Below are 25,195 nucleotides of genomic sequence, written 5' to 3' on the forward strand. Positions count from 1 at the left end.
GCAAGACACTGGATGGCAAAGGGCAGAAAGAGAGGAGACGTGAGAAAGTGGAGAAGCCAAGGTGCTTCCAAGGGCGCCATGAGCCCAGCCACTGCCTGCCTCTGCGCACCATAAGGGAGCCTGTTGGCCCGGCCAGGACAGGGTCCAATCTCTGCCGCCTCATCGGACACTTGGGAGAAATCTCCTGAACATTCCAAGAAAGAATCACTTAAAATCCATTTGGGCCTCATGTTTGATTTATTCTAAGAAAAGGAGTAATGAAAAATTCAGAAAGGGGAGAGGGTACTCCTCCTCACAGTGGGGGGCTGGCCCCCTCCCTTGACATGGTCTCTCAGGCAGTGAGGAGGGTAAGTGCGCCAACTGCCACCAGGGGTGGAGACGGGGGGTCAGTAGCCCGCCCTCCCCCTCTCCAGACCCCCCTGTGTGGCGGAAAGGAGGCGGCCTCCGCTCCACATGGCTTATACACACCCACCCATGTATAAAGGGGCGCTTCTGTAGGGACACTAACAGGTCGGGAAGCAACGGTGCCTCGCTGTGAGTAGAGGCTCTCCGGGGAGGGGAGTGGTGTTGAGGGGGCAGAAGACAGAGCTTTCGCTTCTTAATTTATACACTTCCCCAAAAATGTGGTAGGATCGTGGGGGAAATTCACTTTCAGTTTTGACCTCCTTTTGTATTTTTCTGAGTTAAGAAAGAATTGGATCATAAAGACAGGAAGTATCAGGGTGTTTGCCAGGGGCTGGGGGAGGGGACATGGGGACTTTGCTTTCAAGGGGACAGAGTTTCTGTTTTATAAGATGACAAGAGCTACAGGGTAGAAGGGCAGTGACAGGTGCACAACAGTGTGAATGTATTGAAGAGCACCGAACCTGCACGTGAAAATGGTTAAGACGGTACATTTCACGTCGTGTGTTTTTCCACAGTTAACAGTTGGCAGCAACAGACCGTTGTGCCTCGTTCCGCCGCAGCACCACGAGGCGGGGGCCAAGGAGACCTGACCGGCCGGCCTCAGAGCCAGGTGGGCACACGAGGGCCCCAACCCCAGTGCGGCTGGAACACTGCTGTGCTCGTTCGCTCACGTGCCTGTGGCTGCTTTCACACTACTTTTTACAATGGCAGAGCTGAGGAATTATGACAGACACCAAATGGCCCACAAAGCATAAAATATTTACAATCTGGTTTTTGACAGAAGAAGTTTGCCAACTCCTGCTCTAGACCCAACTACCAAATCTCAAGAAATGCAGGGGACAGAGGAGCATGTTCAACAATGCCAAGCGCATGCAGCCAGCAAAATCCAGACTGCAGGAGACTGTGGGGCAAAGCACCGCCCCCGAGCCGTCAACACACAGTTTACAACAACAATGGAGGGGCCTATGGGTTTTGAACTGGCTGGGCAGCACCTGATAATAGAACCGTGAATGGTGAGAAGATAAACCCTCAGTTTCCACAGTAGCAAGTGAAGGGATATATTAAACACTGAAAACCAGGAATTAAAGCATAAACTGTTTCACGCAGAAGTGGAGATTTAAGAAAAGAGGAAACATCTGTTTTTTAAAAAGCTGAATGTGGGTGCCTCTGGGTGGGGGGGTCTCAGGCATCAGAGAAATGGGGTAGAGTACTAATCTTTTTAGTGGTAGCATTTGACTTTTTAAACTATGCATATATTTAAACATCAAATATTTAAATGTTTGAGTGAAATAATAACTTACAATTTTTAAATTTAATATATGGGTTAACATCTTTATAATCTTGGATTATGGATGGCCTTTCTAAACATGATTCCTGAAAGTCAGAAACAACTAAGGAAATGGTTGGTCTATTTGGCTGCATAAGAACCTGAACCTTCTTTATCAGAAAAACTGTTGTACATATAAGGTTGCAAGACAAATGACAATGGGGAAAAAAGATTTGTCACAGATAGTACAGACGAGGAGGTAATATCAGTTTTGTTGTTCCAAGCAACAGAAACCTTAGCTGATTTAAGCAGAAAGGGGGATGGACACTGAGTACAGCACAGACTCCAGGGGGGCTGGAGAGCCAGTCTTGAAGGCCTCCCAGACAGCAGTGGCCATCATGCCACCACTGGCCAAGCAGATCCCACAGCTGCCCTCCAGGCAGCGCACTGGGTGCTGCCATTGCTTCCTCCCTCTCCAGAATGAGGTCTCCCTAGTCCCTGCTACTCTGACCCTTGGCTTCCAATTGCATTCTGAGGCAAGGGCATCTAAAGGGCAGAGCCTCCATCCTCCTAGCTGCAGGGGAGACTGGAAAGCAAGCCCCTGATATTTCTAACTTCCATAGCAGAAATCAGGAAATACCTCAAAGGAAGGAAGGGGATTCAGATGCTGGGTGGACAAAAATAATGATAGATGTGCATTACAATCCCTAATACATCAGAAGAACTTACAACTCATTAAATAAAAGATGAAAAACTTGACAGAAAAACAGGCAAAGCACCTAAAGAGGCAATTGATGAAACAAGTGAAATTAGTCAGTAAATATATAAAAAGCTGTTTAGCCTCACTAATACGGCAGACACTGTTCATTGCCTACTCCAATCAATTCCCACTTTCTTTGCTGGCAGAACCCTGATGTTGTTTATATTTCAACCCTGCCTGCAAACAAGTCAAGGAAGAATATCCAGCCCAGTTCTGGCTGATGAGCTGTGCAGAAAGGTATGCTGGGGGCTTCCAGGAAATATATCTGTATCAGGCAGCATAGACTAGCTGCTATAACAAACAAGCTCCAGATTTCTATAGCTAACACAGCAAAAGTTTATCTCTTGCTTGAGCAAAGCCTAGCTGGGTGTTCCTGGCTGGGTGCCCCTCCTGTGCAGTTAGCTCTCCTCCAGGCAGTAACTCAGAAACCAGGGTCCCCCCATCACACACACAGCTCAACCACTCTCAAAACACGGCCTCCCAGATCACTGAGCACTCTGCTTTCCGCTCACATTCCATCGGCCAAAGCAGGTCACATGTTCACATGGACCCGCCCAGCCATGAGGGAAGCTGGGAACTGTAGTTTAGCTGTGTGCCAAAAGAAAACGAGTCAAATTTAGGATACCAAACACTGTCCTTGCCACAAATCCCCCTCTGGTCACCACACATCCAACTGGCTCCTCCTTCCACAGAAATGACTTTCCTGGATTGGGCCCTAATCCTCCCCTCAGCAAAGCTCCCGTTTCACTGCTCTCCATGGCCCTTTGCATGAATCTCCTTGCTCAGCCTGATGTGGTGTTGCAGGTCCTGCTGTCCTTGGTGTCCATACAGCGTTTGCCCCAGCTCTCTGCTCTCTCCATCACAGTGCCCTCCCACAGCACGTCGCAGTGAAGGTCCCAGTTTGGCTGGGAGGTTTGCCACCAGCCCTTGTTCTGCCTGCAAGTCTCCCACTGCTGGGTCCCCATCGATCCAAGGGAGCTGACTCTGGACAAGCAAAGAGAAATGCCTGCACCAGCCAGACTGGGGCTTCCTCTGCTCTCAGAGGAACCGCCATGTTCCGGATGAGGACTGTCGGGGGGTGCACAGCACACAAAAAGAAGGCTTTCAGGAACTCAAAACATAGGCACGCACATGCTTTCCAGAACTAAAATTTAACAGAGGAAGTGAAAAAAAGGAAAGGGCCTCTGAGAACGAATCCAGAAGATGGATGGAAGGGCTGGCCCAATGCAAAAAGCCAAAACACAAAGACATGAAAACACAACAGAAAGGTAAAGAGAGGGTATGAGATCAGATATAGGACCCCAAATTGTGCATAACAGAGTTTCTAGAAGGAGAAAAATACAGAAAAAGAGATGCGATAATGTAAGAAATAGTAGAGTAGAAGAGAGACATAAATCTTGAGATTTGAAAAGGTAGAAGTGATAAATAAAGGTTACTCACCCCTCTGCAGGCTGGGGAGAGGTTGGAGCTCGTCATAAAGAGACTCAGTCTTCCCCGAGAAGGCGGCTTCTGCTTCTCATTTGCATTCCTGGAAGTGAGAGGGGAGAGACCCCATTTATGAACTGGTGAGAGAAGGTGGCCAGGCCACCAGGAAAAGAAAGGCTCCTACCTGAGTAACAAGGAAAACAGACCAGAAGAACCCTGACAGGCTGAGAGTCAAATCGGAACAAAAGTCTTAAAAGAACAGAAAACAGAAAGTTTGGGAAACAGCGGTGGGCTTGCAAGCTTATTTAGAGCTGCATTTCAGTGGATGATAATGTGCAGGAGAACTAGGCTATCATCATTAAGGAGGGATTATTCAAACCCGGGAGACATACTACAAAAGAAAATTTAATCATACATAGCCTAGGGATGGAAGTAAAATTCCTATATGACATCGGCAAAGCTCAGGAATCGAGTTGGGGCTGCAGCAAGGGATCCAGAGAGGAGATGTAAAATGTTCCAGAGTTCTCTTTTTTGGGAGTTGGGGGTTGGGCAGGGGCAGAGTGGACAGGTAGCACATTAGGGGGGGTGGAATATTTTTAATACTTGGCTTGGATATGGTGAAAGGGAATTAGAGGTTTGAATAAGGTTATTTAGAACAGAAAGTTAACCACTAGTAGAATTCAGGAGCTCAGTGGCACTTCTAAATCAGGAGCAAAGAAGGTGGGGGAGACCAGAAATAAAACGAAGCTGTTCAAGCCAGTAAAGTGAAGGAAAAAGAAAACAACACCACCAATAAAAGCTCCAGCATCCCAACACCTTGCAGAGCACCTTGCTGCCTGCCGGAAGGTGGAAAACAGATGCATTTCCCGAAAGCCCTCAAAGCCCAGTTTTACCCAAGATCTTGCTTCCATCAAGCAGCTGCACCTGGGCAAGATCTGAGGGCAAAGCAGGCCCAGCCCTGCTTCTGCTTTCAGGCAAACAGGGCTGGTGGCCAGGGGGCTGAGGTCCACAGGGCAAAGCATTGTCTGCTGGGGCACATCATGCCCAGAGAATGCCACCTTGGAGCTATGTCCAGATCCCCGTGTCCGGCAGGGATGGTGTGGCCCTGAGCCAGCATCTGGGTGGCAGCTGAGCCCCCGGCTTCCTGGGCATGTCGGAAATAGCAGCTCCTTCTCAGGCCAGTTCTGCGGTGCCGCTCAGGCAGTCACTCCTGAAAGCTCAGCCCCAAACCTGCCTCTCCAGCTATTCCAACTTGGTAGGCACCTGATGCCTTGTATAAACCTCTCTGCTTACGCTTGGAAATTCCTGTTTGTTCAACTTAGTTGTGACTGATACAAACAGTAAACATGAAATACAGTGGAAAGGATACAAAACAAATACATCAACTGTCAAAATAAATGTGAACAGGCTGAATTCCCCTATTAACTTTGAAGTTCAAATGGAGGAAGAAAAAAAGGAGAGAGAGAGAAGTAGAAGGAGGAAGAAGAGGAGTAAGGGGAGGAAAAGGAGAGAAAACCACACTACATACAACCACTTTGGAAAACCACTTGGCCCCTGTATCTGCTGAAGCTGAAGACATGCCCGCCTACCCACGGTCCAGCAAGTCCGCTCCTAGGTAAGGAGAGATGAATGCATGCGTCCACCAAAAGGCATGTAGAAGAATGTTCATAGCAGGGTGTCTTGCCTGAGGTTTTCAGACCTGGACAAGTTCATTATGGATTCACTGAGACTGAGGAATGACAATGGAATGTTTTGGGGTAAAAGAGTTTACTACCTGGCTTTATTCCCATGGTAGCAGGTCGAGCACTAGAATTGCATCTGCACCCAGCAGTCTGCAGGTCTGTCACCCTCCTCCGTCTCTGCCTCCGCCCAGAGCGCCGGGCAGAGCTCCTTATACAGTGACTCAGTCACTGATGCCTTACTGCCAGCAGGTGTGGAATCAGTAGCCTAGCAGTAGGCCAATTACACCATCAAGTAGTTTAGGGTCAGGTGAGGATCCTGGCCGTAGGAACTTCCATTTTCCTCACACAGCATTGCTCAGTAGAGCCCAAAACTAAAAACAGCCCCAAAATTCATCAATAGCACAATGAATAAATAATGGCACATTCATACAGTTTGACTACTGCAGAGCAAGGAAGGAAAGACCGAACTACTGCTACTTCCAATCATATGGATTTAAGCCTCACACCATATTAGGAGAAAAAAGCCAGACACCAAAGAGCACATATTATGGGATTCCATTTACACAAACTTCAAGAACAGTGTCTTGCCAATGGGTTTCAGCCCCAGGCAAGCTCGCTATGGATTCAATGTGACCAAAGAAATTGACAGCAAAATGTTCTTGGGGTAAAAGGGTTATACCCAACTTTATTTCCAGGAGGCAGGTCAGTGACTAAAATCCCGTTCACTCAGAGTGAGTCTGCATGCAGCAAGCTGGTCTCTCCCCTTGCCTCTGGGCCCCTCTGCACAGCCGTCCTCTGGGCCTCTCTGCCAGCACAGCCATCCCACACAGCCATCCTCTGGGCCTCTGTCCTCGGCACTGCCACCACTCCAACCTCTGCTCTGCTCTCCTGCAGCCTTGCAGCCATACTACCATGTTGAGCCCAGAGCACTGGGTGGAGCTCTTTATAGAGAGTCAATAGCCATGTATTGCCAACAGATGTGCACTGAGCTAGCCAACCAGGGCCAGGTGAGAATTCTGGCCACAGGAACTCTCACTTTATCCACAAACAGACAATAGAACATACATAAGTGATAGAAGTCAAAATAATGGTTATCTCTGGGAAGGGCATGAGGGAGCCTCCTGGGGTTGGTGGGAGCAAGAAATGTTCTATGTTTTGATCTGGGTGTTGGTTGCAGGCGTGTAGCTCTGCATAAAATGTGATCAAGTCATGTACCTAAGATGGGTGCAACTTGCACACTACACTAGATGCTTATTATACCTCAATGAATGGTTTGATACAGTCATCCTATTTATAAAGAAGATACATCTAAAACAAAATGAAAAGAAACTTGCTCAAGAAAAAAAAGAACTCTAAAGAAACACATTTCAAGACCAAATGTAGACTCCCTTTGTTAACCTGCTCGCTGGTGTGGTGCTTCCACGCTCTGGGGCAGCGATAGGCAAGTCTTTAAGAAGGGACAATAAAGTACCCAGGCCCTCCTTCCTGCCTCCACCAGGGAAAATCGACTTCCCCCACTCCCGGACACAAGTTTCTTTACTGGACACTGAATAGGCACCTAGGCATGCACCACACCACCCAGCATGCTCCCCTCCCCACCCGCTGCACAGAAGCTAACCACTTGCTAATACATTTCGCTTGGGCTGCTTGAACCTGTCCCTTAGCAATGACTCCCAACAGGGTTCTGGGGCCACTCAGAAAGGGAGCTACCCCAGTGAGTCAGCCACCGCAAGGAGGCACTGACCCAGAACAGACCACGCCCTTTCCGCATGGTGGACTGAAGCGTCAGCCTGACTGCACCTCTTATGTGTCACACCCACACCCTTGCTGTGGCCCGGCAGTGAGTGGGGGGCACTTTCTGCTCCTTGACTTTGAAGTTGTCCACGTAATTTGCTTTAGCCAAACAGACGTGAGAGTCAGCCAGGTCCCAAAAGGCCTCATATGTTCTGCTTACCCTCTGACATAGAGACACATGCCCCACCTAGTCCACTAGCCCAAGGGGGACTTAAGGCACCCGGGGCTGAGCCGCCCCAGCAGCCACAGTCCAGCTAGACCAGCCATGACCCAACCAGTCCATGAGAGTACTCGTGGAGCGAACCATTGTTGTTCTAAGCTCATGAGTCTGGGTTGACTTGTTATGTCACCCTATGGTAGCAATAACCAACCAATACAGTCTGTCACTCAAGGACTGTGTGATCAGGACCGCATGAGGGACGTAACAGCTGTCACAGCCCTTCAGAGGACGGCAAGATCAATGTGGAAAAAGCATCAAGAAGCTTCCCAGAGAAGGGCACTCTGTCTACAGGCAGCCTGTGTGTGCCAGGTTCTGTGCACGCCGTCCGTCGTGTACCCTCATCAGTATCCTTACAAGGAAGGCGCTGCAGCTCTGGCAGTGCTGAGCCTCCTCATTCCCACATGGCCAAGTCAGCTGGCGCTGAGCTGTGCCTGGCCCTCTCCACGGGCACCCTCCCTCCCTTCAGCCCAGCCCCTGGCCCAGCCACCCTCCACAGTACCTGCCTGGCGCTTTCCAGCACCGGAGCTTGAGACCCGTGCTCCGCAGCCTCCCGAATCTCTACCAGCCCTGCAGCGAGTGGCCATCTGTCTTATTTGTTGGGGGGCAGCACACCTGTAGAAGACAGGAGAACCAAGGGCAGAACAGGGGGCTCCAAGAGGAGGAAGGGCCCGCAGCTCCCAAGGAGGGAGATGGACGGGTCGCAGGGGAGCCTCTGGGAGGAATGGGGCTGAGGAGAGGAGGGCAAGCAAAGGTCCACGGGGGCTGCAGGAGGGGGCCTGTGACCCTTGAGAAAGCTGCTTCTGCAGCTCAGTAGGGAGGAGCCAGACTGCAGAGGGTTTTTTTGTTTTGTTTTGTTTTGTTTAAAGACCAAAAACAGCCCCTGAGGGCTCAAACAGCTGCTGAAGGCCGATTGGATGAGCTTCCGGCTTTGTCCAAGGTGCTGACTTGTGCCTGCCCAGAGATACGGTACATAAAATGGGTTCTCCATTCCTTCCAGAAATGTTCCTAAAATTGGGTTGTTTCCTCCATTTTTCCAAGGTCACTATATTCTCCTTTGCTCCATATTCTTTGGTTAAAAAGAGACCAAAGTACATGAATAGGGTTGGGAGATTTCCTGGGGGGAAAAAAACTGGTTCAGTGGAGCCAGAGGTAAGTCCGGTCCAGTGTCTATGCAGGGACTGACTTCTATTCCAGAAGCTGTTAAGATATCCTTGACTGAGAGTTCTCAGAAAATGACAAAGGAACCTCAGTTACACTGTGTGACATCTCCTCTCCTATTCTCTCACAGTCTGTCGGCGTCCCTGGCTTGCCCTCTCATCTCTCTGTCTCTGACTCTCTGTCTCTCATCCCCTCCCTTGACTCTCCACTCCAGCCCACCAAAAATCCCCCAAACCCACCAAGGAAGTTCCCACCCTCTCCTCCACACTCTGTTGTCCTCCCAATTTTGCACTGAGGAGTCCAGGAACTGACCAGCAGAGACAAAGGTCATCTCCAAAGTCAGGGGCACAGAAGTTGACCTGGCTGGGACAGAAGTCCCCCCAGGAGGCAGGAGTTGGGGGAACGACCGCCCAGCAGCACCCACAGGCTGGGGAAGTTTGATCTTTGACAAAAACAAGTCCTCACTGCTCCACAGAGGTCTCGGGGCTGCAAGTCCTGACCTGGTATTTCCCATCCCAGCTGCCAAGCTGTATCATTTAAGATGCTCTCAGGAAAATGGGAAAAGGTAACCAAAAAGTCCAGAGGTGAGGTGTGGTCAGACAATGTCATCAAAAGCTATGCCCTTCCTCTCTCTCCACTCTGTCTTCCAAAACATCAGCTTGGTCCTACCCCCAGCCCCTCCTATGGCCGTAGGGTGGACACCAGCAGCAGCGGGGGCTGCCTGGCTCCTTGATCGCAATTAGGGGGTGGCGGGGAGTCAGTGGTGTGCTGGTAAGCCAGCTCTGGGGGTAGGCGAGATCCTGATTTGTAGCATTTGCCAATTTTTGTGGTGTAAATACTCCCACCATGGCTGATTACAAGCTACCAACCTGATGGCACAGTTGAAAAGAGATGCACAGGATAGTCTCCCGAGCCAGTTCTAACCAGCTCCAGCATGCTTCTGGGGATGAAGAAGCATCCTTCTCTAAACCAAGTAAGATCCCCATGGAATGGGGGATGGGACAACATGGATTGGTTTAGACCAAGCAGGGCCCATCCCTGGAGCTGGGAGCCCGGTCAGTTCTACCCAAACCCTTTGGCAGCCACACAGCAGGGCGGAAAGAGGGGGAGTGCCCGTTGGGAGAGGAAGCTGTGATGGAACCTCTCACCTTCCCAGTGTTCCTCCCCAACCTTCCTGCCCAACCAGCATCTCCCAGCCTCCAGCAGTCACCTGTGCCAACCAGCAGCCCCATGAGCAGGCCCCCTACAGTGGGCAGTGGCTGATTCCTGGTTTGGGGGCCAGTGAAGTCATGAGGCCAGCAGACAGAAGGACCTCAGGGATAACCAGGGGCAGCAAAAGCCAAAATCCCATAAAAAGTTCCAGGAACCACCTCACAGGCCTTCATCACGACTGTGTTGCAAGCAGCTGGCCTGCGTGCTGGATAATAGCAAGCATGGCCTGGTGCATTCACAGCCTGGAGACTTCCAGGCAAAGGGGGCAGCCGGGATCCCTCACTCCCAGTCTGCAAGCTCCAGGTCCCTTGGTCCATGTCTGAAACCCACTGAGGAGAGAAGAAGGTGAGAGGCCAGTATCTCTGTCCACCGCCATCATAGCTCACTACCATGCTGTCTGGTGGCCCATTTTCTTACAAGCATACCTGGGACTTTGGGAAGCCAGACAGCTTTGTAGGACACTGACACCAGCCCTAACTCGTCCCCCAGGTCAGAGTTTCCAGTACCTACCCCAGACTGAGGCTGAGGATCTGAAAGCCCCTGTCCACTGCCATCGTCCTGACCCAGAGCATGTGCTGGGCTCCAAGTGGTGCTTCAGCATCGTCTGTACAGAAAGCCGTGTCTCTTGGCTGCCAGCAAAGCTGATCGCTGAGTTAATTGGCAATGTGTTGTTAGCTAAAAAAAAGCAAGTTATAAAACTGTATTTATAGTTTGACATTGTTCTAGAGGAAAAGGAAATATGTGTGCAACTGTGAGAGTGTGTGTCTGTGTATGCTGGGGGTACCTCTCTGTGTGAATAGAAACAGACATAGGAAAGGGTCTCACTGGGGGCAATTTTGCCTCCAGGGGACATCTGGCAATGTCTGGAGACATTTTTGGTTGTCCTGTTGGAGTGGGGACGCTATTGGCATCTAGTGGGTAGGGACCAGGGATGCTGCTAGTCACCCTACGGTGCACAGGACAGCCCCCACTTCAGAGAATGATCATCCCAAATGTTAACAGCACTGAAGTTGAGAGACTCTGATCTAGAGCGGTGCCCCAAAATGGGGTCCTTGGAGGAGCAATACTGGGTCACTTGAGAACCCGTTAGAAGTGCCTATTCTTGGCCCCTTTCCAGATCCACTGAATCAGACACCCTGAAGGTGGGCCTAGGAGATGTGCTTTTCACAAGCCTTCTGGGTGATGTTAACGCCTGCTCCAGGTTGAGAACAGCTGGTCTAAGAATATACCAGATGGGGGGACAGTGACTTATGGTTTTCATTTTCTCTGTATTTTCTAGAAGTCTCTATTTAAGTAGGTATTACTTTTTGTGATCAAATTATAGTCTAAGATCTTAGTTAATCAGTTATGCTAAGGTTTCCTTGTCAGGGTGAAAGAGTACAGAGTTCCAAGACCGTAATGTAAACCCTGGTTCAATTTAGCAAACAAGCTGTGTGACTTTGAATGAGCAAAAGGCCCCAAGCCTTGGCTTCCCCACCTGGGAAATGGGCACGATAAAGGCCCCTCTCTCTGTCGGGGTTACTGGGGGACGAGACGAAATAGCCCAGCAAAAGCACCCAGAGCTGATCCAGATTGGCGGGAGGCCATCAGTGAGTTCCCTGCCCTGCGGTGGGGTGAATGGGGCAGGACGCGTCCATGAAGCAGAGGAGAGCGGCCCCCACACCGCCCACGAGGCAGGGCCACTAGACAGTCAGCTGTGTGTGTTCTGTATTTCCGGCTCCCGAGTCCTGGACGGAAGCCAGGCATCAGCTCTCTTGCCTCTGGGAGGCCATTGTGACTGAGCCAAAGCTGAAGTTTCCCCCAGACAGTCTCTTTCTGTAAACAGCCAAACACAGGGGAAGATTGGGCGTCCTGGAGGCAGAGGAAAGCAAGGACCCCCAGAGCTGGGGAAGGGCGGCGCCCCCAGGTGCTCTGGGGAGCGGGCACCCAGGCCTCTGACTCACAGAACCCAGGGTAGGGGGTGGCGTGCCGTCTGCAGAGTGGCCCCAAGGGGCAACGGAAGCCACAGGACTCCAGGAGACCGCAGGACATGGCAGGCGGCATCTCTGTGGTGACCACGTGGAGCAGAGACTGATGCTCACAGATTTGAACTGTGCGGGGTCCCCGTGGCAGGGTCTGGAGAGCAGAACCCACTGGTGCGAGGGCCACACTCCCTCCCACCCGGAGCAGACCCGAGTGGGTGTGAACAAAGCCCTGTGAGGGCGAACACCAACTTAGGTCTGTGAAATATGATTCTTCCCTGTTACCACATGCGCCCTGTCCTGCGAGGAATCATTGTACCCATTTTACAGATGACAAAGTGAGACTCACAGAGGCAGGCTCCCGGCGGCCCAGCTCCCCAAGAAGTTCAGCGGCAGAGAAGTGGCGACCAGTGAAAGCGGCTCCCACCCGCACTGCAAGGCGCTCACAGGCCAGGCTTCTGCAGCGGAGGGCCTCCAACGCGGCAGCAGACTTCTGGCCGCCAGAGGCATTCGTCTGCCACTGGGAATGAGGACGGGGCTGGGGAGTCTGCGGGAGCATCAGAGCCCCCCAGGAACCTGCATAAGCAGTCCTCGGCAGTCCCTGGGGCAGCGGCGACCCAGCCCACTGAGAACCACTGCACAGGAAGAGAACCTCGAGGAGCCGCCCCGGGCCCCTGCCCTCCTAACCAGAGAGCTGGGACGTGTGGGTGGCAGTGTCCCCAGCAACATCCCCACTGAAATGCCTTTCTGTAGAGGGAGACCTTGTGTTCAGGGACATGCCCATGGATCTGCGAACTGGATGCTGTTGGATTATTCTAGAACAAATAACCTCTGCCTTACACAGAGGAAAATGTCAGACTCAGGCCCTGCTCACTGCCCAGCACTTAGTTGAATGTGCGGCAGGCCAGGTCTACAGCCATCAGAACTCAGCGCCCTCAGCCTCCGGCCCAGCATGCTGGTGTCTGTCTCGGCCACAGCAGGAATTCGGCCACCACCCCAGGGTATGACACAAGCAGACCCCCTATACACATCATGGGCCAACTGAAAGAGTCAGATGCGCACAGCTGGTGGTGCATAAAACAACGAGGTTATACCCATCACCAGAATGTCTCCCAGGAAGGGGACCTTGGCAAGGTCAGACCACCTGGGGCCAGTTCTACGGGTAAACAGCTTTGGATGACCTTAGACAAACACCCAATCTTGCTGGCCCTCCTTTCCTACACCTTTAAAATGCAGGTGAAGACAGCACCCACTTCGGGGAGTTCTGGGGAGGATCTATGAGGTTCTGTGCCTGCAGCTCTAAGCTCCTGCTATGTCTGGCATGAAGTAAGTGCTCGTTAGGTGGTGGCTCTTGACAGCCCCAGGCAGATCTTGTGCCCTGGCCACCTCACGTCGCCGTGTCTGATCAGTGGGCACAGGCTCAACCCTTGTTCTTCTTCCAGAGGGTTCAGAACACAGATGTTCCGCCCCTCCCCCCTGGGGCCAGCAGGGTTGTCAGAATCAAATCCCCACGGACGAAGGCCCAGGACAGACTCTGAGCAGACATCCTGTCCCTCGAAACTTCAGGAAAGACACCTTTCCTCATGGCCTAAGGAGTTCTGGGGGCAGGACACGTGTCTTTGAGAGGAAGGGGAGGCCTCATGAGAGGAAGCCGGGGCCTAGGGAAGGGAGCAGCCACCTGCCACATGCTTGCTCTCCGAGCCCCTTATCTCCTGCCCTGGGGCCCATTTCAGTGCGCTCAGGCCTCCGGGCTGGCTTAGAAGGTGACAGCGTCTGGCTTTTAGCAGGACAAAGAAATAATGATGCCCAGAGGACCTGACGATCACCTGTGGTTTCCTTGGAAACCAAGTCCCCTGCTCACCGTCCTCAGGCTGCTTCTGTCTCCAGCCTCGATCTGAGTCATGAATCCAAGAAGAGCCAGATCACCTCAAAGGGGGCCGCCCACGAAGGGGAAAGAACCCCACACTTTCCATCTTTTGTGTAGGGGCCCTACTTCAGGATCACCAAGGACCCCTAGTTGCTGACAGAAAGAAATCCTGAGAATAAATGTGGGACAATGACAGACTTAGAAAAGCACCCTTTTGGAACTTCTCATAAAATAATTCATTCAGGCCATGCTTACTGACGAATCAAACATTTAGGGGGAAAGTTGACAGGTGTTCGGTCAATAACAAGCCTCCCCAAAGTGTAGGGGCAACAAAATCCCACTGGTGTCTCACAGACTTGGCAGGCTCGGCTGGACAGAGCCCACTTGGGGTCTCAGACAGCTGGGGTCAGACGGAGCTGGGGCTGGAGTCACTCCTCATCACCTCCATCCACCATCGTCAGGAACCGTGCCTCAGCGGAGATGACAAGAACAGCGCAGACTGGCGGGGGATCACCCTCTCGGCGTGTGACCTCTCCGCAGCTAGCTTGGGCTTCCTCCCAGAACGGCAGGCTCAGGGTAGTCAGCTTCTTGCATGGCAGCGGGCTTCCCCCAGAATAAGAGTTCTGAAAGACTAAGGGGGAAGCTGTGCTCTCATGACCTCGGATGTCACAGTGTCACTCTCACCACCTTCTTCTCAGGCAGAAAGTAGGTCACAGAGTCAGCAAGACTCAAGGTGTGGGGACTGCATGAGGGCATGAATACTGGGAGACGTGGTTCACGTGGAGACTAGCTAACCGTGAGGAACCCCACTGGGGTGGGGCGGACTGGGACCCACGACTGGAACCCACCTCCGGGCCCTATAGGTCATTTCTAACGTCAGTAAAAGAGGGACCAGCTGACTGTGCGTGCCTCCCGCTGTGCAGCAGGAAGCCCAGGATGGAGTGCGCTTGTAGGAAGAAAAGTGGAACCTATTTCTGATCGAACCTCCAATGCTAGCATCCATTTCCAGAAAGTATGGGGAAGAGGTCATCAGTGGAGGAGTCCGGAACGCCGCCTGTCCCCGGGAGAAAGGACTCGGCTGCTACCGTAAGTCCAAGACATTATGTTAAAACAGGGGAGGGAGAGGGTCAGTCCTAGATGGGAGAGGCCTTACGAGGCACAGGGGCCTTTTCCAGATCCAGATACCACCAAACCAACCGTAACGTAGAAAGACACTTTTGAGGCAAAAGGGGGAATCTGATTACAGACTGGCTATTAGATGATCCCAAGGGGTTATTATTTATTTTGTTAGGTGCGATCATGGCTTTGCAGTTATGTATGAAAATGTGTATGTGTGTGTGTGTGTTCAGAGAAATATATAGAAGTGAAGGCACATTATGATTGAGATTTATTTTAAATACTTTAACAGAAAGAAAGAAAAAGAGAAAGAGGAGAGGAGCAGATGAAGTAAATGTGGCAAAACCTTGCTAATTAGCAAATCTAGGTTGGGGGGTGCATATGGCGCCTTATTGTACAACTACTTCCCCACTGGTGTGTATGCGGGAAATCGTTCATAATAAAAAGAAAAATTTTTAAGGGGAGCCATTGAGAAGGAGCCTTTTATCCCCCCCTGCTCCTGACAGCGTGCCGCACACTGGAATCATTTGTCACAGCAAAGCTCAGCTGCCCAGACCCTGTCAAGAACAAATGCAGCGATTCAAAGTCACCTTTTGGAGAGGCAGAGGCCGAGTTTCTGAGCTGTGGCCTTCCGCCCCTCCTGTTGTTAAGCGGGGGTTCTGCTCAGCAGACAGCAAGTTCAGCTCCTAGAAAACAGCGGGGCCCCCACCTCAGGATCGCCCTTTGCGATCAGTGTTCCGTCCCCTTCGGGCAGGGTGGGGGTGGTGACATGGGCATCAAATGGATCCTGCGTGTCTCACGGTGCATCCGGGAAGGTCTGAAGCTGACAAAGGGAAGAAGGTCGAATGCGCAGCACATAGAAGGCCACATGTGCATGTCCCCGATGAGAGAGAGAGAGACTCCGTGGGGTTCATTGGCTGTGGTTCCCTTCTTCAGGCTGGGTGATGCTTCTTCCTCTGAAAAGAGGGGCTACATCAGCAGCGCCCCTCCCGGCCCGTCCCCAGCAATGTCTCTTCTGCAACTTTGGAAACTGCCTGTTTTGAAATTCCTTGCTGATTTCGACATCATGACCTCAGATCAGCGTTCAGGGCTCCCAGGGCTCCCGCTGGACTCAGACGGGCCAACCAGACCTCCTGAAGGGCAAGGAGGGTACAGGGACGGCTGCTGGCTGAGGATCGGGAGCCCAGGCTCAGCCCCAGCTGAGCACCGCTGGGAGACTCACCGCTTCTCTGGGCCTCATCTGGAGACGGGAACAAAGCTGGATGCTGGGCCAAGGCCCAGCCTCTGAGAGTCTACACACTGTGAAAGGGTGAGGAGTAAAATACTGACCACCTGTCCACCTGTCCACCTGTCCACCTGTTCACCAGGCCAAGGCTGATGGTTTGTTCACCATGCAGCAACACAACTGAGTTTGATTTTTCACATGCAGGCCTGAATCTGATATCTGCTGCCTCTCCAAGGAGAACCCAGGCCCAGCTAGGGTCTTCCCTCAGAGATGTCAACTGAGTCCCATGTCTCACCTGGGCACACGACACAAGGAGCTTTATAAGGGAGACACATGGGTTCAAGGTGTGATGGCACAGAGGCCCAGGAATGCAATGTTGTTTTAACATACAAAAATCAATTAATGTGATACATCCTATCAGTAGAATAAAGGAGGAAAACCACATGATCATCTAAACAGATGCAGGAAAAGCCATTGACAAAATTCAACATCCTTCATGATGCAAACATTCAACAAACAAGGAATAAAGAGGAGTTCTCTCAACCTAGAGACTCTGTGAACACCCCACAGCTAACACTGTACTAATTGGTGAAAGACTAGATGCTTTCCCCCTGAAACCAGGAATAAGACAAGGATGTTTGTTTTCACCACTTCTGTTATACTGGAGTTCTAGCCAGGGCAATTGGACAACAAAATGAAATAAAAGGTATCTATACTGGAAAGAAAGAAATGAAACTATTTCTATTTGAGAGTGACATGATCTTGTAAATAAAAATATCCTAAGAAATTCACTAATAAAAAACTATTAGGTACAGCATTCAAAAATCCATCAGCATCATCCACCACATAAACAAAAAGGACAAAAACCACATGATCATCTCCATAGATGCTGAAAAAGCATTCGACAAAATTCAACATCCATTCATGATAAAAACTCTCAAAACAATGGGTATAGAGGGCAAGTACCTCAACATAATAAAGGCCATATATGCTAAACCCACAGCCAACATCATACTTAACAGCGAGAAGCTGAAAGCTTTTCCTCTGAGATCGGGAACAAGACGGGGATGCCCACTCTCCCCACTGTTATTTAACATAGTACTGGAGGTCCTAGCCACGGCGATCAGACAAAACAAAGAAATACAAGGAATCCAGATTGGTAAAGAAGAAGTCAAACTGTCACTATTTGCAGATGACATGATATTGTACATAAAAAACCCTAAAGACTCCACTCCAAAACCACTAGAACTAATATCAGAATTCAGCAAAGTCGTGGGATACAAAATTAATATACAGAAATCTGTGGCTTTCCTATACACTAACAATGAACTAACAGAAAGAGAAATCAGGAAAAGAATCCCATTCACAATTGCATCAACAAGAATAAAATACCTAGAAATAAACCTAACCAAGGAAGTAAAAACTACCCTGAAAACTACAAGACATTCTTAAGAGAAATTAAAGAGGACACTAACAAATGGAAACTCATCCCATGCTCTTGGCTAGGAAGAATTAATATTGTCAAAATGGCCATCCTGTCCAAAGCAATCTATAGATTCAATGCAATCCTTATCAAATTATCAACAGCATTCTTCAATGAACTAGAACAAATAGTTCTAAAATTCATACGGAACCACCAAAGACCCCGAATAGCCAAAGTAATCCTGAGAAGGAAGAATAAAGTGGGGGTGGATCTCGCTCCCCAACTTCAAGCTCTACTACAAAGCCACAGTAATCAAGACAATTTGGTACTGGCACAAGAACAGAGCCACAGACCAGTGGAACAGAATAGAGACTCCAGATATTAACTCAAACATATATGGTCAATTAATATTCAATAAAGGAGCCATAGACACACAGTGGGGAAATAACAGTCTCTTCAACAGATGGTGTGGGCAAAACTGGACAGCTACATGTAAGAGAATGAAACTGGATCATTGTCTAACTCCATATACAAAAGTAAACTCAAAATGGATCAAAGACCTGAATGTAAGTCATGAAACCATAAAACTCTTAGAGAAAAACATAGGCAAAAATCTCTTGGATGTAAACATGAGCGACTTCTTCATGAACATATCTCCCTGGGCAAGGGAAACAAAAGCAAAAATGAACAAGTGGGACTATATCAAGCTGAAAAGCTTCTGTACAGCAAAGGACACCATCAATAAAACAAAAAGGCATCCTACAGTATGGGAGAATATATTCATAAATGACAGATCTGATAAAGAGTTGACATCCAAAATATATAAAGAGCTCATGCACCTCAACAAACAAAAAGCAAATAATCCAATTTAAAAATGGGCAGAGGAGCTGAATAGACAGTTCTCTAAAGAAGAAATTCAGATGGCCAACAGACACATGAAAAGGTGCTCCATATCGCTTGTCATCAGAGAAATGCAAATTAAAACCACAATGAGATATCACCTCACACCAGTAAGGATCGCCACCATCCAAAAGACAAACAACAACAAATGTTGGCGAGGTTGTGGAGAAAGGGGAACCCTCCTGCACTGCTGGTGGGAATGTAAACTAGTTCAACCATTGTGGAAAACAGTATGGAGGTTTGTCAAAAAGCTCAAAATGGAAATACCATTTGACCCAGGAATTCCACTTCTAGGAATTTACCCTAAGAATGCAGCAGCCCAGTTTGAAAAAGACAGATGCACCCCTATGTTTATCACAGCACTATTTACAATAGCCAAGAAATGGAAGCAACCTAAGTGTCCATCAGTAGATGAATGGATAAAGAAGATGTGGTACATATACACAATGGAATATTGTTCAGCCATAAGAAGAAAACAAATCCTACCATTTGCAACAACATGGATGGAGCTAGAGGGTATTATGCTCAGTAAAATAAGCCAGGCAGAGAAAGACAAGTACCAAATGATTTCACTTATATGTGGAGTATAAGAACAAAGAAAAACTGAAGGAACAAAACAGCAGCAGAATCACAGAACCCAAGAATGGACTAACAGTTACCAAAGGGAAAGGGACTGGGGAGGATGGGTGGAAAGGGAGGGATGAGGGGTGGGTAAAAGAAAGGGAGCATTATGATTAGCATGTATAATATGGGGGGGCATGGGGAGGGCTGTGCAACACAGAGAAGACGAGTAGTGATTCTTCAGCATCTTACTATGCTGATGGACAGTGACTGTAATGGGCTTTGTGGGGGGGACTTGGTGAAGGGGGGAGTCTAGTAAATATAATGTTCCTCATATAATTGTAGATTAATGATACCAAAATTTTAAAAAATAAAAAATAAATTTAAACTATTAGAACCAACAAACAAGTTCAGCAAATTTGCAGGATACATGATCATATATAAAAATGAATAGTATTTCTGGGCATTTGCAATGAATAATCCAAAAATGAAATTTAAAGAACAACCCTATTTATAATTGCATCAAGAAGAATAGAATACTTCATAATAAATTTAGCAAAGAAAGTTCAAAATTCATACTCTGAAAACTGTAAAATATTGTTGAAAGAAATTAAAGAAGACTTAAATAACTAGAAAGACAACCATATTCATGGATTGGAACAGTTAATGTTGGTAAGGTGGCTATACTCCCCCAATTGATCTACAGGTTTAACACAGTCTCTAACAAAATTCCAGCTGGTATATTTGCAAGAATCAATAAGTTGATTCTAAAATCCATATGTAAACTCAAGGGACCCAGAATAGCCAAAATAATCTTTAGAAAGAAGAAAAAGTTGCAGGATCCACAACTTCCCATTTTCAAAACTCACTACGAAGTAACAGTAATCAAGACAGTGTGGTACTGGCATTAAGATAGACATATAGAGCAAGGGAAGAGAATTGAGAGTCCATAAATAAATCCTCACATTTATGGTCAACTGATTGCCAGCAATTGTGTGTCAATACCAACCAATGTGGGAAGAGCAGTCTTGTCAACAAATGGTGCTGGGCAACTGGATATCCACATGCAAAAGAATAACCTCACACCACAGATAAAAATTTACTCAAAGAGGGTCAAAGACCTAAATGTAAGAGCTACAATTATCAAACTCTTAGAGAAAACATAGGCATAAATCTTCCTGACCTTGGATTAGGTAATGATTTCTTAGATATGACACAAAAGTACAAGAATCAAAAGAAAAAAATAGATACATGAGACATTAAAATTTAAAACTTTTGTGTTTCAAAGGATACCAGGAAGCAAGTAAAAAGACAATCCACATAGTGGGAAAAAATGTTTTCAGATCATATATCTGATAAAGGGCTGGTATCCAAAATATATAAAGAGCTCTTATAACTTAATAAAAAATGGCAAGTTGCCCCAATTGAAAAGTGCGCAAATGGAGAAATGTACATTTCTCCAAAGATATAAAATGACCAGCTAACATATGAAAAGATACTCAACATCATTAGTCATTTAGGAAATGTTAATAAAATCACCATGAGATACCATTTAACACCCACTAGGATGGCTATAATAAAAAAGACAGACAATAACAAGTGTTGACAAAGATGTGGAGAAACTGGAACATTCAAATGTTGCTGATGGAAATGTAAAAAGGTGCACCTACTTCAAGAAGTTCCTCAAAAGGTTATACAGACAGTTACCATATAATCCAGAAATTCCAGTACTAGACACATACCCAAGAGAAATGAGAGCATATATCTACACTAATTAGCTTCCCTTGCAGAGGGCAACACCATCTAACCTAGTACCCCAATTCTTAGATACAGCCTCACTGCATCCCAAACCTCTCAAAAGCCAAAGATCCAGCAGGCCTGACTCAGAGCTACAACTGGGAAGAAATTGGCAATTCTAAGAAAGCCCCAGGTCTTTTCTCCTTGGCTTCCAAAGGAGATCATCCATTCATTGAGAAATAATTCCTTGTTTCTGGGGCCATTAGCCTCCCAGATCCTTCCTGAGAGTGATTTCATTTTTCCCTCTGCCACCTCTCAGCCTGGCCATCTCCCTGTATAGTCTTTTCCTGTATCTGTGCTTGGTTCCTGATATTTCTCATGTACTCCTACAGTATCCTGGGAGGTTAGTGTTTCTATAAATCCACAAACCTTTTTTCTCCAAAAGTCCTGAGGCCAGATGTATTGCAGAAATCAGATTTCTTCAAATTTTAGAAAGGTAATGTGGTACATACACTGTGTATTATGTAACATCCCCAGTAGGCCTAGGGATCACCGTGCAATCAATTGTATTAATATTACCACATCAAGGTGTATGAATATTCACATTGAGTGAAATCAATAAAAACTATAAATAGCCTTTCATCAGCTCAGATCACATTCTGCAGCGTTGGGTCTCTAACCAGGGCTTATGTCTGCTTTGAGGCCTCTGCACTCTTTGCCTCCACTGTCCCCTCCCCACATAAGCTCTTGAAACATCAACCACAACCATTTCCATCTCCCATCTTTCCATACAAAAGCCTGTCTGTACCACATTCTGTAGTCCCAGCCTATGTTCTCAGCCTTAGTGGGACTGAAAAAGCTTGGTACTTGGAGTCCATCTCTAACCTTCTGACCAACCCTTATCTCAGAAAGTTCTTATATATGAACCCTGTTTAGGCTGAGCCATGAACCAAATGGGCACCAGTGAGATCTTTTGAAAAAGGAAATACCCTCTGCCTCCCCACATCAGGAAAAAGGCTCATATCCCTTGATCCACTCAAGGTTTCAGCTCTTCCAAGAAAACTAAAAGCCAGATTTGACAGAGCAGACCCTGTTTTAAGTCTGAGACCTGCCATCAACCAACTTGTTTTAGAACCTGCTTTGGATCCCTGCTGCCAGTTACTTTGAATGAACCTCTTCCTCAGACTGGCCTTAAAAGAACTGGTTCCTGAATCCCAGTATGAGCCTCATCTGCCTCTGCAGATGCCACTTGATTCATTCATTCCACAAGTATTTATTGGGTACCTACAACATGCCAAGCACTGTTCCAGGCACTAGGGTTTTAACAGTGCATAAAATAGACAAGGTCCCTTTCCACTTGAGCTTGCACTGTAGTGGGGTGACAGATAATAAACAAATAGATGCATAATATAACATCAGGTGGTTTAAAATGCTGTGAGGAAAAATAAATCAGTGTAAAGGTATAAAGAGAGAATGGGGATGCTATTTTATATACATACAGTAGTCACAGACAGCCTCTCTAAAGGGGTAACCTTTAAGCAGCAGTCGGAATTAAGCAAGAGAGCAAGTCATTATGCTCACTGGAAGAAGAGCAGTATAAATCAAGAGAAAAGCAAATTCAAATGCCCTGAGTAGGAAGTAGGCTTGCATTTTAGAGGAAAGTGGGGAAATTGGGCACAAAGGAGCAACCAACCCATAGCCATTCTATTATCCACCCAGGGGCCTTGGAGGATGCTGTGGTGAGGACTTAAGGGAAAATGAGAAAGATGTGATGAGAAACTGGGAAAGGATATTCTTGTTATATAGTGTCAGAAAGTTTAGCTTCACCTATGGTGGATGTGGAATGTGGAAAATAGAAAATGTACTTAATGAGCTAGGTGATCTAGCTAAGGAGATTTCCAAGCACAGTATTTAAGGTTCTACCTCATTTCTTCTTTCCTGCTTTAGTAAAATGAGATAAGAGAGAAATAAGTTAAAAGAAGCTCTTATAAACACAAAGGAACAGGACTTTCTGGTTTTGGACATCATTAGCTTCTCTAGATGGCAAATGATGCTAAAATTAAGAAGTAGTTCCTGGGGAAATAGCAAATCAAGGGAAACTCCAGGAAAATATGATCTAAAGATGAACCTGATGGTATGACTGTAAAATCTGTTATTAAGTCCTCAGAAAATGTGAAGGAGTACTTCAAAGAACCATTTACTTAATAAGTCTTCTTAAAAAGCTTAAAGGAATTATCCCTCAACCAGATCAGCAGAATCCCAAAGTAGAGAACAGTTTATCTGGGTCCAATGGAGTAAATTCTAATGAGATTCATAGGAAATCCAAAAAGGTTTTAGGAGAATTGTATTGGCAGAAACTGCCAACTTAAATAGTACAAAATGAAAGGAAGTGTTTGAACTCCCAAACTTCGACAGGTAGGAAGAAGACTGAGAAAATCAATCAACTGCTAACATAAGCTACTTTTCATGGAAAAAGAAAGATGACTTAAAATGCAAAACCAAGATCCCCTAGGGTAGAGCCATGGAGAATTGTTTCCAGCCCTTAAATCTTTAACTCCTAATGAAAGAACTCCTAACATGGGACGTTCTGATGTGTTTCAGAATTGCTATTGACTAGTGACTCCTGAATGCCTCCTTTTTGAATTGGGAATGTCCATGATGATTATCTTATTTTTCTCATATCATATATGTAGTAGGGGGGGGAGGTGTTATAGATAACTGTCTCTTTAGTTCACATATCTTAAGATCAAGAGGAACTGTACTCAAAAAGCAATAATTGAGGAAACTTACCCAAGAAGCTTCACTGTACCTAATTTACCTGATAAAGATTCTGGACTTTGAGCTATAATATGAGACTTTTGAGGACCTTGGAAGGAGATAAGAATATTCACATGTGGGAGGGACATGAGCTATTGTAGACCAGAGGGCAGACTATGATAGATGGCCCCATTCTATCCCCCTCCCGGTGTTCACACTACCACACTTACCACCTGTGTAACTGATAGGATATTGTAGAAACCTTGGTGTGTGACTCCTGATTCTAAGTCATAAAATACATGCTTTTATGCTTTTCTCTCTCTTGAATCCTTCACTCTGGAGGAATCCAGCCACCATGTTGTAAGAACACTCAAGCAGCACCATGGATAAGTCAACGTGGTGAGGAACTGAGGCCTCCTGCCAACAGCCAGCCCAGTTCACCATATATTTTGGTGACCCATCTTGGAAGCAGTTTCCAGTCTTGTGAAGCCTGTAGATAACTGCAGCCCTCACCAACACCTTGGCTACAACATAATGAGAAACCTTAAACCTAAACCATCCAGCTAAACCACTGAACTTCTGACCCACAGAAACTATGTGAGGTAATAAATGCCTATTGTTGCATTAAGCTACTAATTTTGTCCATATTTTGTTATGCATCAGTAGATAACTACCACAAATGAGCATCCATCCTTTACTTAAATCCTTCCAGGATCAGAGAATTCATTTTTTCATTCATTCAACACTTACTGAGTATCTATTCTATGCCAGCCAAACAGTCACCACCTATCCATGCAGGAGAATTGTATCTCCCCACCCCCACTAATGACAGACTTGGTCATATGATTTTCTTTGACTAATAAAGTATGAGCAGAAGTGATATATGTCAATCTAAGCAGAGGCATTAGAGCTATGTCATGATTCTACCATCACTCTTCCCTCCGCCTCAAAAACAGCACTTTCCTAGCTGATCCTTCAGCAACAGGCAACATGAACCATTAGCAAGAACAAAACCCTGTTATTATAACCACCAAGTTTTGGTGGTGCTTGTTATTCAGCATAACCCAGCAAAAGCTGACTGATAGTGTCACACTGCATCCATGTCTCATGGGATGCTATTTTCTGAGACTTCTTTATCCTGGCTTTTTTCCTCAGAATGCTTCCTGGATCATTACTTTTCCTCCCAAGGCTCACCACGCTGGAGTCTGAGCAGCCCAGAGCACAGAAGCCTCATCCTCCCAGATCTGAGTGTCACACAACCATTTCACAGTTTCCTGGAACTTGGAAAAGTGCTCTCTGGCAACCTCACAGTCTGGAAACAGAAACCTCCCACATAGCTAGAGAAGAATGTCTCCAGGGACCAAAAGGACGTCAAGAGTCCACACTCTGAGGCTTGTGAACTTGACCCTTAGGGCAGCCTTTAATGTCCTCAGAGCCTAATTAAACTTCTTAACCTACAACTTAATGAGTTTGGTGATATGGTTGCCAAGCCCACAGCAGATTCAAAGGTACAAATTAGAGATAAGTTGACATGCTAGGCAATGAGGCAGAATTAAGGAAAGAAATGATGAATGGCTGTATGCCAATCGATGTTAGGCACAATCCAACTCACAACCATTCTGCAGGATCAATATTAACATGCACATTTTACAGCAGAGGGAACTGAGGCTCAGATAGGTTAGTTATTTTCTATACGTCACAAGCTTGTCAGTAAGGATTCAAACA

At 47.3% G+C, this 25,195-nt stretch overlaps 1 long non-coding RNA gene across 4 annotated transcripts; it reads left to right on the top strand.

The window, feature by feature from the left end:
• On the top strand, positions 1 to 24,850 carry LOC140844317 (uncharacterized). Of its 4 annotated transcripts, none has more exons than XR_012122472.1 (5): positions 1 to 347; positions 921 to 1,418; positions 2,579 to 2,669; positions 23,813 to 24,072; positions 24,626 to 24,850. It is a non-coding gene; the product is annotated as an uncharacterized lncRNA (long non-coding RNA). The 4 variants fall into 4 exon arrangements; XR_012122471.1 differs by lacking the exon at positions 1 to 347 and adding an exon at positions 367 to 534; XR_012122474.1 differs by lacking the exons at positions 1 to 347; positions 23,813 to 24,072 and adding an exon at positions 367 to 534.
• The last annotated feature ends 345 nt before the right edge of the window (positions 24,851 to 25,195 follow it).

This window comes from Manis javanica, chromosome 11 (assembly GCF_040802235.1).
Source record: "Manis javanica isolate MJ-LG chromosome 11, MJ_LKY, whole genome shotgun sequence".
In the NCBI taxonomy this organism is placed as follows: domain Eukaryota; kingdom Metazoa; phylum Chordata; class Mammalia; order Pholidota; family Manidae; genus Manis; species Manis javanica.